The sequence below is a fragment of the Catharus ustulatus genome, chromosome 18 (assembly GCF_009819885.2).
Source record: "Catharus ustulatus isolate bCatUst1 chromosome 18, bCatUst1.pri.v2, whole genome shotgun sequence".
Lineage (NCBI taxonomy): Eukaryota > Metazoa > Chordata > Aves > Passeriformes > Turdidae > Catharus > Catharus ustulatus.
Window position 1 is genome coordinate 10018826 of NC_046238.1, and position 13844 is coordinate 10032669.

A 13844-nucleotide genomic window follows, 5' to 3' on the forward strand; every position below is an offset into this window, starting at 1 on the left:
CAAAAAGACCAACAAAGCCCTGAGAGCCCAGGAGAAGGCTCCAGGTGATGGAGCTGGCATCAGAGGGAACAGCACCTGCTGGGCACAGCAGCCTGGCAGGGTGTGGACATCCCCAAACAGGAACCAAAACCTTCCCCACCGCACCCACACGCAGCTCCCTGGCCACCTCTGACCAGCAGCGTTTGCTCTTTGCTGCTTCCATCTCCTGCTTTTTAAAAACCAAGCAGAGCACCACACCTGTTCCAGCTGCCCCAGCAGCACAGGTATTCCTTCACTCATTAAGAGCTCTGTGAGGTTTGTTCACTCCCTGCTCAGCTGAGGAGCAGATTCTGCCCCACATCCCCCAGCAGCAGCAAACCCTTGTGGTTCTGCCACATCAGCACTCGGAAGTTCCTCCTGCCAGGGTGAGTGGGAACTCTTCACCTCCAGCACCCCATCCCTGCCAGCTTCCAGGCTGGAACACACAGCACACTCAGGGGGCTTCATCCTGCCCCTCAGCCTTCCAGCTCTGCTTTGCAGAGCTCCTAATTTAGGGATGATGACACCAATTAAGCATCCCCTTTGTTCACAGACAGATCATAAATATGAAAGTTTCTGACTTCCTCTCTCCACACCCTCGAGGCTCTTACCCACAGCCTCACTGACAGCAGCTGCAAACGCTCTCTGGATGGGGAGGCCCTGTCACCAGGAGCCAAATGCTCCTAAAACTGAGATGCTTTATTCTTTAAACACCCACCACAAACTCCCTGGATGGCTTTGCAAGGCAGGTGGGCTTAGCAGTGCTCAGAAAGGCTTCTCTTGTGCTGCACTGTTTACCCAAAATAATGATCTTCCTGAAGAAAAAACAAACCCTCCTCATTTGTGTTAATGAAACTATGTTCATTGTCTACAAACAAACAAATTGCTGCTTCCTTTTCTAACTTTAGGATCTTGGTTATACATTGCAAGCAATTCTCACACTTAAACAACAAATTGGATTTAATATTACGAAGTAACTTTTCACCTTCACGTGATTCCTGTCACAGGGGGCCATGGCCTAATATTTAAAAAAGCCATTGTATACCTGAAATACGAAACACAACTTCATGTTTGGGAGTACCTGTACCATCACCTAGTCAATATTGTCAGTGCCTCAATTAAACATTCTGCTTGGGATTTTCCCCAGCTTTTTAAGGCAGGGATACTTGACCATGATTACAAAAATATTTGTCCAGATTATGAAACACTGAGCAATGAACACACAGCAAATTGTGTCAGCCTTTCAGAAAAGCCTCTCCTCGGTTAAATCTGAATACAAAAACCTTTTTAGAAAGCAGATACAAGTAACAGAAAGTATCAAAATGTGGATTCCTACAAAAAGCACTTCAAATAAATAAAACTCGGTGAAAGGAAGGAGTGCTAACAAGGATTTGAGTCTTCCCCAGGTGAACCCAAATGCTGCCATGCCCGAGAAACAGAAAGTGAAACTCATTAATTTACTCATTAACTGAAATCCAACAGTGGCATGGGAGGGGTTTTATTTGATTTATTTTATATATATTTTTAGAAAAATACTCACAGTGTAAATTAGCAGGAGAAGTTTGTACTGTCCATCCTCATCCTCTGTTCCTATCTCCAAATCTCTGGTTTTACTACCCCTGGTTATTTCACAGCTATAAAAGTTTGCTGATCTGAACCATCCTCTGGTAGCACAAAGGCTTTTGCCAACCCAGCTCAGAGGGAGAAAGGAGAGGTGGAATAACAGTTGGGTTTGATTCAGCACTAAAATCAGTTCCAAATTAATTTTAATTTGAAGACTCATGATTTTAAATTCACTATTTAAATTCAAACCAATCCACTTCCTGCTCCCAACCCCTGATCCTGATCCCTACCTCCTCCAGCCCTATGTTCCAATAGGAATCCAAGTTTCTATTTTTCTTTCAGTCAATACATTTCCAATCTGCCAAGACACAAAAACCAACTTTTGGATATAATGATGACGAGATGAAACTGTAAAGATAAATAAAACTGTCTGGATTTGGACCTCCAGCTGTCAAGGCTGCAACTTGACTTTCAAGTGAGTGCAAATTTGAAGAAAGTTATTAAAGTTTAATAAGGTATGACTGCAAATGACTAACAAGGTTACTTGGTTTGGGAAATAAACACTGGTATCTAGCATTCCCAAAAATGGGGATTTTGCATTTCCTTGTATAGTTATGTTATTATAATGGAGGTCAGAAAGGAAACAATTCTGATAGATACTTTCTAAAAATACCATCAAATTCATTTTAAAAGCCACGACATGAGCATTCACACAAAAATTTCACAGAATATCAAAAGATCTTAGCTTGAAGATCACCATATCTAAGATGTTTTTAATAGTTGGTTTACACCTTATAATACTGAAACTTCTGTTGCCTAATACATTTTTAAAGATTTTTGTTGTTGTTGTTCAATTTACAAAGCAAAAGCAGGGCAAATTCCAAGTTAGGGGGGCACAGAGGAAAAACTCAGCTGATTATACAGCATTTCTTTTGGCATGAAGGTGCTAAGGGCTCACTAGTGGCAGAATAAGTCATCATCACGATGCTGAACTGCCAGAATTCACTGAGGCTACGGCATGACCTGCATGCAAAGCCAGCCGTGAAATCGCAGCGAGGCGCTGCGGGCAGGCTCCAGCATCCCTGCATATGCTCCAGTTCTGCTCCAGACCCCCAGAACTGCAGCAGCCTGCATCTGCCAGGGGTAATTGCAGGTGAAGCCAGGGAACAGCCACTATCAGAACTTCAGCTATTAAGGCTCCTTAATGAATGGTCTAACAATAAGCCAGGCTTAACCAGTTCTCTCATTGCAGGACCTTAACCATAATAAGCCCCTTGAACATTCTTATAGTGTTTTCCAAAGATCTTACAGCATGAGGCTCCTAACTGTGCTCTCACAGCCTGTGAGGCAGGTATTAGTCAGCCTTTATTTTTTTTTCTTCATTTAAGTACAGATAAAAAGCGAGGCAGAAAGCTGGCAAACAACTTCCCTGTGGATACACAGCTGACTAGTGGCATACAGAATCCAGATCTTCCAGATTCCAGCCCTGTCATCAGCCAAAAGGCCATCATTAGGAGGAAAGAAATTAGTCTGGTCTTATAAATAGCATTTGAATATAAGCCTAGCTAAAATATTTGCAAGGAGTTGACCTTAAACACCAGCAGAGCTGCACTGATAGCCTGGGGCTCCAAGCACCAGCTTGCACAGCATTGGGACTGGGATCCCATCCCTCTGTCTCCCTGGATGTCTCCAGAGCCTGGATCCAGCACAAACTGTCCAACAGATCAGACCACAATCTCATCTGACCACTTTTAGGCTCAGCATATCCAAAAATGTAAGACAGCTCTAAAAATATAAACAGCATTGCTCTAAAATACTCAGGTAGGCAGGAAAAAGCAAATTAACAACAAGCCTGAGTCAGCAACTTTCTCCTGCTTTCAGGCACCAAGTCAGACTGGCAGAAATCTTCCGTAACACAAGAACAGGAAGTCTGCAATGTAGAAAAGATGCCCAACACACCTAAAATCTGGAGCATTTGTCCAAGTTAATAATTCAAACTGCTCAGACTGCATTATCACACATCTACCTGTAATTTCTGCAGGTCTCCAATGCCTGAGTGAGATATTTTGATTTATGGCATTTCCATCTGGCACTACAGAGAAGCAGATCTTTTCTGAACTACAGCTTCAATACCTGCAGCAGGTCTAACTGCTAGGCTAGAATTCCTGCAAAATACTAAGCCAAATACTGATTTTTGAAACAAAAACCCTCTTATGTTTCATTCTGTAAGAATCTAATTTCATTTGAAGTAATGTATTTTCTAGTAAGGCAACCCTATGATACCAAGTGGAAAACTACAAAAGCAGAGCTAAAGCAAATGAAAGAAAAATAAGACTTTGTGTAGCAAAAAAGTCATTCCTGTAGTTACTCATTTATTCTGGTTTTAGGTACCTGTCTTGCTCCCTCCCACCCATGTGGGCCATGCCCAAGTGCTGAACACACAACCTCTAAACCACAGCAGGAGCTCAGCCCAAGGAAGAGCTGGAAATGGAAAATTTGTTATCTTCTGTGGGGATCCTCCACACCACAGATAAAAAGCACACAAGAAATTTTGAGAAAAAGCTGCCTGAGTGGAACAACAAGTTGGAAGGTTTTTTTATTTCTATTCCTCACTTTAGCAGCTAACTGTTGTTACAGGCAGGAGAGTCATAAAATCCTATTTTTGGCTGTCTGCTTCCCAAATGACAGAAAACTCCTGACTTTGAGAACATGAACATTTCACACTGGAACTAAAGGCTCATGTCTCTTAATGAAAAAGCAGCAGAAAGAAAATTTCCTGTGTCCTGCCCAGGAAGACCAAACTCCCTGGACTATTATGCATGGGCTGTGGCACAGAGGATGAGACCTGACTCTCAACAGAGCCTGTTTCCATCCCAGCTCACATTTAGGGCTCAATTATCTTATCTGCTCTGCCACTCGCATACTTTCCAGATAAGAAATGTTTTTCCCCTCTTTTGAGGAGCTAAAACTGACACCACTGCCAGTGTTGAGATTAGAAATGCTAGAAATTAAAATTCATTTAGGCTAATGCTTTTTAAAAAATATATAAAGTGCAGGCTAAGGCTGGGAATTAGAGTTAATTGAGGTGCTGTGAGTGAGTTTTAACACCAGCAGGATGTTCCACAAGGGGAAAAGGAGTGTGGTGCCCACTTCAGATTCCTCACAGGGCTTAGGTCAACCATCAGTTCATCTCCAGTTGAGAAACTGCCCAAGAGCTGGGAGGGAGGGAGGGAAAAAAGCCTGTTTTCCTCTTCCAATCTATGACTAAGGATGAGGCAAGCAAAGGGAGGATCTAAGATCCTGAAGGCGATGGTTAACAAGAGGTCATTAGTTAATTCCCTCAAGGGTAGATATGACTTCCTTTTATTAAATAACAGCAGTTTTTAATGATGTCAAATATCTGTTGCCATTCTAAAGGACACAGCAATTTCAAACTTCACCTGAACCAGGCAGAATAAGCAGAGACGCACAAACCCTGAACTAAGAGGCAGATTGTCACTAATCAAGTAAGGTGAAAAAAAAACCTCATCTGATTTTTATCCCAAAAATTTACAATATATATTCTTTCTTAATTGCATATTCTTAGCTTAACAAAAGCAAATTTAGTATACAGTCTGTTTTAATCAGTACTTTAAGATGTACAAATAAGTCGAGTTGTTAGCAAAAAAGACAAACACAAGCACCATTCTAAGGTTTAAATGAAGTTTCTTGTTTAAATAATTTCAGAAAAAGCTTAATCAATGATGATTTATGATTGGCCATTAATTACCTGTACGACCACAGCACCTGAGAGCTTCAGTTACCCTGCAGCAAGACCCTACAGGGGCAGAGCAGAAGCAATGTCTGCTATGGAGAGATTACAATCACCCAAAGATGAATTGTTAAGAAACACAGGAGAGCACAAGGAAATAGGTGACTGGAATTCACCTTCTTTGTAGCTGTACTTAAGTCCACTTTCCCTTGTGCACTGCAAAGACCAAGGTGTGTGTTTGTTTCCTCTCCCTGCCTCAGTAAAAGAACTTACCCTCCAGAAGTCACATAAAGAAAAAAAACCAACAAACAAAACACAGAAAGGAGGTGTTTTACATAATAAGACTAGAAAAAAACCTATTTACACATTTCAAGACCTCTGCTTCCATCTGAGAAAGGATCTAATTTTTTTCCCAGGTTTTTTAAGCTGTCATCTCAGAGAGTAAGACTGTACCATAGTAAAAGGGCAGACACACAATTTTTGGAAGCATTCTGTTGCCATTTAAAGGAATCCTTTGAAATTTCCACACAACACAGTAGTGCACCCAATACAAACCAAGAGCCAGAGCTGTTTACAAGCTTTCTGCTCAGTGTTAGGCTGAAAACCCCAACCCTTTTTGCTGTGTAATAAATCAGTGCTCCACGTTTAACAATTTTCAGTGGTACCATATGCTACGTAGTCCCATATGTTCCATTACAAGGGAGAAAAACATCATCTCAACATGAATCATCACTGACTGTGTTCCTGTAAATCTGGCTTAAACACTCACAACGTTCAAGGGCAACCCTAAATAAATCTGCTCCATGTTATGCCAGATTCTGTGCAACAGAATCACAGCTCACATATAAAAATTAGGGGAAAATGAGGTTTAATGTAGGAAGCGAGCACAGTCTGCATCTCTCTAAAAACAGACTCACCATGTTTGGCACACATTCACCAGTTCCAATCTAATAATGACATCCTGCTCACAAAGTGTTGATGGTATCTGGTAGTCCCAACACCTTTCATCCTAAACTGCTTGATATGTGTGGAAATAAATACACTGCATCCCAGATTAATTCCTCCCAGTGCCAGGTTCTGCACCACAGCGATCCTGGGAGCAGTTTGTAGAAAAGTAAACCCAAACTCAATCCATGTGTGTGCTTTAGACTGCAGGGGAATGCAGCTGGAAGTGTATGGTCTATCCAGGATTTTGGGTTAACAGCTCCACTCTCACCGTGACAATTTCTTAGGGAAGTACAAACAGCTTTTTGTCTCTTCCCAAAGATGTCACCTGCAGCACAAAACCTGCTCATCCCAGATCAAACTCGTGGAACACCAAGGTCATCATTTGCCCTTCTTTTGAGGAATTTCTTGGGCTCTCAGGTAACCCAGCATCATAGTTAACAGTGACAGCAGGAAGAGGTGCAGATGGAGGCCAAACTGGGAGAATGCCCCTACAAGAGAGCCTTGAGTAGCCAAGGAGGGACCATGAGTGACCACATGCTCCCATGGAATGACTGGCTTCATTAAATTCTAACTCAGAGTCCAGTTTGACCTAACATTCAGGGTGGGGAAAAAAGTAATGACATCAACATCAAGCTATTACCTGTCCAAGGGCATAAGTGCCTAGTTCATTAGCAACTCAGACAAACTTGTTCTGTAAGCTCCCTATATTAAATTTGAAATTTCCCTGCCCTTACAAATTAAACTAATGATTTGTGACACAAATGTGAGTATATAAACAAGAAATCTTCCGACTTGCTCAAATCCAATGTGTTCTTTGCCATTCCGAATAAGAACAAAGTTATTAGCCAACATAATTTCAGTATTTAATTCATTTAAATAAATTTAAAAGTAATTTTAAAATTAATACTAGCAGTACTCCAGCTTTCTCAAATTGTAGAGCAAAAAAGTATATCCCACAGGATGTTCAAAGTGAATTCCCATGGTTTAGTTCTACAGAATGAAGGCAGCATGTCATGTTAGGAACACTACTCTTTAATGCTAGAAGCAGGGCTTTATAAAAATTGAGAAATGCCACAGTGCCATTAATAACCCAGATATCCAGTATCCTTCAACACCCAATTAATTTACTTTAATTTCTATTTCAACTTTCCTCCTCATTAATGAGGAGCTGAAGCTCTCACAGGTGAGAGCTCCTAGCACACAATGCCTGTGATGAGTTTTAAGTGGTGCCCACCACACGATCACAAAGTCACAACCTGTGCTGCCCACATAAAAATCACAGAGAGACTTCCTTCTTTTTACCCAGAGGGAACCCTAAATTTACCAGATCAATACTTTCTAAAACACACTTCACTCGGGTAATTAAAACAAAGCTGCCAGAGTGACTTCAGGGGTGATCAAAAGACTGCCAGGGAAACTCACTGAGCTGCCCCTGGAAGAACTGATGACCAAGCAGGCACCAGGCAATTGCATCATGTTTATTACACAGCCAAGCCATCAGATCCTTCTGGTTTAATCAATGGCCTTCAAATGAGGAAGTAGTTTGAAAATAATAAGCATAAAACAAAATGCTCTTTTGGGTTCTCTTTTTGAATTTTTCCTGACCTGTGAAAGCATGTCTATTAATAAAGCTGAACACGTGCTGAAACAGAACTTTACAGAAATCTACTTTGTGAATACCTTTGATGCCAAAACTGCAATTAATTCAAACTCAGTTTGCTGTAAATGCTGTGACTGAACTGTAGAGGGGTTCTGTTAAAAGACTCTGAGCTGTGTCTTAAAACAAAAGGCGCATTTCTTATTTAAAAACACTAACCTTAGACACCTTTTTTGTGTAAAAGCAACAAATAAATGAAATTTAAAGTGTTCCACGAACACCTCCTTCCCTGGCATTTCTCATAACCTGGATGCTGCAGCACGTCACAAGGCTGCAGAACAAGCTGGAATAAAAACCTGTAAGAGGAGAAAACAACGAGCCTGTGTTCCTGCTCCAAACTCACTGACCACTGTCCTGTCCCTGCTCCTGCTCTGCTCCTCAGCAGTTCAGCAAACTCCAGCCCTGCTTCATACAAACAGGGTTTTTCCTTTAAAATAAGACAGCAGCTTACTCACAAAGAACAGAGCTCATTTCTGCTGAAAGTTTTCCCCATCCAGCAACACATTATGGAAAATAAAACTAACAGTAAAATGCTGTTGATCCAAGAGCCCCATCTAGAATGCACACAAGCAGAAATACCTCATCTTCAAAAGCTTTGACTTACTAAGATCCTTTTTAGCTGATAATGATGCAACAGTGTAAAAGGGAAGTACTTAGAGAGAATCACTGTAAGTAATACACACACAAACAAGAATTAGTTTGCAATCTGAAAGGCCTCATACAAAGATGGATGAAACAACCCAGCTCAAGGTTTCCTCAAATCAGATGCCAGAGGAAGTTATATGATGAGTTGGACAGCAAATAAGAAATCTGGATTTGATAAATGAGACATTTATGTAGATAGGAACAGTTTGCAGCCTCACTGTGGGCACATGAAAGAATCATCAGATATTTGTATGAAGCTCAGTGTTAAAAGGGAGATTGCAGACAGGTGTCTACATTTAAAACATTTATAACATTGCTATATTAGCCCCTAAGAACACAAAAATAGCCACCTACCAGAAATAGCCCAATTTTAAGCTCTAAGAGAGGAGGAGCATGGTGTATTATCTCTCTCCACGAACAATCCACTATCAACACAGAAACCCCAACACGTGTCCTCTCCTAAATCTGGTACAGGATGTATCAAAGTAATGACCACTGGTAAAGCAAGCTGCATCACTCCCAGCACTGCAGCATTCTAAACGATTGCTCAAATACGCCAGCAGACCTTGGGGAACAGACTGGAGCCCACTTAAACAACATAAGCACCACAAACCACAGCCAGCACTGCTGTACCAAACAACTTTAAATCACCCTGTGTTCTGTGGAACTGCATCCACATGGATCCAGAACCCTGCTTCCACCTTCTGAGGCGGATCACTATCCACAAAGATGGGCAGGGGGATTCCAAATCTTTCTGATGCAACCAGGGCCGGAGTCAGCACCGCCTGCTTTGCTGTTTTTAAACAAACAGGGAGCTGCTGCTGGACTGTGTGTGAGCACAGCATTCCACACACCTCCCAGAGCAGTGTCCCACTGGCTTCTCCCCCAGCTGGGGACAGCAAACCCAGCGGCGAGCTGCTCAGGAAGTGACCAGGATGCTACCAGGGCTACTCAGTGGCTACCGAAGTTTAGAACTACCGTAGTTGTAGAATTAGGAAATTCATTCCACTCACGTTCCTAGGGAAGGGGGGTGAGGAAACACGAGGAGATGTATTCATAAAAAAAAAATTCTGACAGCTTAGTACTTGCCTCGTGTCCTCCTTCCTTCTCCTTCCCACGCAAGTACGAGTGCTGCTCGATGGCATCCAGCACCTACAGCAAATCATTTCTCCGTGTCATTAAAGGACAGAGACATCTGCTCGCAGCAGACCTACGTCATTGCTCCCAACTCCGCTCAAAGCTGACAGAAACGCAGCTCCCTCTTCCCCGAGCCCAGCAGGTCACACTCCAGCTCGCGGATCCCGGCTGATCCCAGCGGAGCAGCGCCGTGCCCGGCTCCAGGTGCCGCTCTCCCTCCTCTCCTCTCGCTCCCACCGGGGCGTTCCCGTCCGCTCGGGACTGCCCTGCCGGAGCTCCCATTGCACAGAGCTCCCGGGGACAGCTCCCGGCACTCGGCAGAGAGGCAAGGAACGAGGGAACGAGGGGACACGGGCAGGAAGGAGCGGCTGTTCCCCAGCACGCGGTGCGGGGCAGCTGCCCCGGCTGGGCTGTCTCACAACCCCACACCCGCTGTCCGAACCCCGAGCAGCCCCGGCCGTGAGACACGCCGGGACAGGCGGCACCGAGCGCCCCGCGCCGCCGGAGCGCCCACAGAGTGCCGCTGCCAGCCCCCGCGGCGCTGCCAGCCCCAGCGCTGCCCCCTGCCCTCCGCGCCCCGCCGGGACCCGCCTGTCAGCGGCGCCGCTCCCTCTGCCCGTGCCTCACCTGGTGCCGGCCGGCGGCAGCGGGCCACGTCCGCGGGGCCCGGGCGGGGAGGGACGGGGAGGAGGAGGAGAAGGAGGAGGAGGAGAAGGAGAGGGGGACGGAGCGTGTCCGCCGGGCCGTGCCCGTCACCGCCGCTTCCTGCCTGGCCCCGCTCGGCGCTCGGCTACCCCGCCTGGCGGCTCGGCCGGGCCGCTGAGCGGCGCCGCCTCACGGAGCGCACCGCCCGCGCCATCGGCGCTCGGCTGAGCCGCCTGCGCGGTGCCGCGGGCCGTGAGGGAGGGGGAGCGGCGGATGGCGGAGGGGGCACGGGGAGAGCGGCGTGGGGCTGAAGGGCTGCAGCGGCCTCACTGGGAGTGTTTGTGTGCGGGCTCAGGTGTGCGTGAGGGGTGTTAGCGCCCAGAGTGGGCTCAGGTGTGCCTGAGGGGTGTTAGCGCCCAGAGTGGGCTCAGGTGCTGTGGGGGTAGTGGGGCTCACAGCGGGCTCAGGTGTGTGTGTGAGGGGCTTGGGGACCTCGAGTGATTTCAGCGGGGTGAAGGGCCGAGTGCTGCAGTAACCTCGGGTGTGTCGGGGATATGCGGTCTGCAGTGGTCTCAGGTATGGGGAACGGATGTTGGGGCCCATATCAGGGTCAGGTCTGTGTGGAGGGGTGTGAGGGTCCATAATCAGTTCAGAGGTGTTGTGTGTGTGTTTGTGTACGTTGGCAGGGTCTGTAGTGGTCTCAAGTGTGTGTGTGTGTGAGGGTGTTGGGGCCACAACCAGCTCCTGTGTGAGGGGCCAGTAAAAAGGCAGCCCTGAATCTTCAGTCCTGTGCTGCAGGTGTTGGGGAGCCCTGACAGGGACTGTGTGTGCATGAAGAGGCCCCTGGTACCCAAACAGGAGCAGCTGTGATTTAGCAGCAAAGCCCCAAAGGAAAAGGAACTAGCCGGGGTTGAGAGCTCTGGGTTAGGAATTGCTCAGAGCTGAGGCAGGGTAAGGTGGGTTCGTGCTGTTTCTGCCACACTTGGTGGTTCCATACAGCCTCTGAACCTAAACACTTCATAGTTGTAGAGACTTATTTGATGGGGGGTGGGTAATTACTTCATTTTTCTAAATAAAACTGAAGGAGCAGAGCTTTATCTGCTGGTACCTTGCGCAGCCTCATTCTGCCAACTTGCTCCTGACAGCTGTTCCCCTTCTTGGGCTTCTAGAACCATCTTCGGAGAGCTGTGTGAAACCACAGGTACAGAAACCTGAGAGCCCTTGAGTCCCAGCTGAGGAGTGTTGGTGTGTCCTGTGCCTCAGAGGCCAAGGTACAATACCAGCCCTTTTCATTGTAATTCCACACAGTGAGTTTCCTGTTTATAAGCTGAGCTCCATAACCTTTTCTTTCCCCCTCTCTTTCTTACAAGTGGAAAGAAGAGCACAGTGAGCATGACTTATCTGTCAGCAGCTCTGTGAAAAGCTGATGCTGAGCAAGCAGGAGCAGAGATCTCTCCCCAAACTGAGCGAGTACAAAGTCCTGAGTGAGTTGTGACGAGAACAGCTCTGATGGAAGCGTGAGCCAAGAACAACAGCTCGGCAGGGAACTTTACACTTTCCCTGACAGCTCCTTGGGGCGGAGACAGTTAAGTTTCTGCGTTTGTAAGGGAAACATGGCATTCCTTAGAGCTGAGCCTCCTCCCTCGGGTTCCCACTGAATGCCTGAGAGATGACAGCAGAGGGTGTCTCCAGCAGGCTCCTATTAAACAGGAGGAATTAGCACGGAGGGAGCAACAGCAAGATCCTAGTTTTAACCACAGAATGAGCCAAAAAGCTTTGCACAGCAGCACTTTGCAGGTTTTTTACCCACTAGCTGCACACAGCTCATGTTCAGGCGGTTCTGTGCCCTCGTGTTGGTGCCTGCACCTGCCCGATGTGTGAAGGGCTGTGCTGGGAGGGCAGATCAGCTCCAAACAGAAAGTGCTGAGGCAGCAGTGAGGCAGGGCAGATGATCCTTGGGAGGGCAGCTGTGGTTCAGACACACTTAGAACTGGTTTGGTGTCCCCAGCAGCACAAACCCAGCTGGCAGGGGAGCTGGTGAGCCGAGTACGTGGACAGATGGAACAGATACAGACAGGAAATGGGGGAGAAAGGGGAAATGTTAGTGTTTGTAAAGCCCCGAGAGGGCTCTGGTTAGTTCCTGAGTCCTACAGTCCCATTTCTGTTTTCAGCGCAGTGACTGGATGGCTTTGGCGAGTGGCTCGAGGAGCTCAAGCCGGGCGTGAGTGTGGGGACAGGACAGAGCCGTGGGCACCAGCAGCTCATGCGATGTGGCAGCCGCCACCACGCCCTTTCCTGTTCACCCCGGGGCCGCGGGCAGCCGTGCCAGCCGCATCGCCTGAGTGGGGAGAAGGGAAATGGAAGGGTTTCCAAAGTGCTGACAACCCACAGCATTCCTTGGGAAAGGAGAAGTGGTGAGCAGCGCTGGTGGTGTCTCTCCCCTGAGACAAAAACGCTCCCAGAAGTTCTGTGAGCTGCTTGGGGCGGGGGGGGTGTGCTGACTTTTAGCCGTGCCTCAGCCTCGTCCCCTGTTAGAGGCAATATTGACTTAAGGAAAGAGGCACGGAGCATGCTTGGCATGGGTGTTCCGAGTTAAAAATTGTCAGTCTGGGCAAACAGACCTTTGGGGCGATGGGCAGGAAAGCTGAGTGGTTGTGCTGCATTATTGCTGCTCCTTTCGGAGCACGGTGTGACCTGGCTCGGCGGGTTTGGAGAAGCGCTGCAGGTTTTGGAGCTCAGTGCTTCAGATCAAACCCATTTCCTTCCCCTCGGTGAGGTGTTTGTAGTGCCTCAGTGAGTCAATAAGCTGTGCATGTGAGGAATGCACCTCAGAGCTGAAGGTGAGCGATTAGTGTGGCTGTGCTGGAGGTGATGAGATTAATTAGTCCTTCCCAGGTGAATTAGAGCTGCAGAAATAAGATACATGAGATATTTAGTCTAAAATACCACTGTGAAGCATTTTCAGATAGGAGTGGGATCCTGCATATGACTCTGACCACAGGATATGTATCTTGATCCTTAATTTTGTAGCAGTGCCTGCCTAGTCAGGAGAATAACCAGTACGTGGCAGATGTCAGACACGTGTTCTACAAAAGCTGCTCTTCACTGGCACCTGATTCACCTGGCTGAGATCACAGTGCTGGCTGTGGCGGGGCTCTGCTGAGAGTATGGAGGAATTAAATATAATAAAATTCACAAGTGTCCTTGTTAGTCCATCCCCACTGAGGCAGGTCCTGCTCTGTGTCCGTATCACAAAATCACACAATGGGTCAGGTTGGAAGGGATCACAGTGGGATCATCTGCTCCAGCAGGGTCATCCCAGAGCACGTGGCACAGGATTGTGTCCAGACGGTTCTGGAATATCCCCAGAGACGGAGGCTCCACAGCCTCTCTCTGGTCTGTGTTCTGCTGCTCTGTCACTGCACACCTGGTGGATACCTGTTGCTCTTCTCCTATCTGTTGGCACCTGTGCTCCATGAA

The 13844-nt window shown here is 46.7% G+C and overlaps 1 long non-coding RNA gene across 8 annotated transcripts; it reads left to right on the forward strand.

The window, feature by feature from the left end:
* Nucleotides 1-10634: 10634 nt before the first annotated feature.
* LOC117004568 lies at nucleotides 10635-13534 on the forward strand. Of its 8 annotated transcripts, none has more exons than XR_004419644.1 (4): nucleotides 10648-11315; nucleotides 11534-11635; nucleotides 11735-12778; nucleotides 13395-13534. It is a non-coding gene; the product is annotated as an uncharacterized LOC117004568 (long non-coding RNA). The 8 variants fall into 8 exon arrangements; XR_004419643.1 differs by having other exon boundaries at nucleotides 11735-11949; nucleotides 12536-13534; XR_004419645.1 differs by having other exon boundaries at nucleotides 10648-10940; nucleotides 11163-11315; nucleotides 11735-13534.
* Nucleotides 13535-13844: the final 310 nt, after the last annotated feature.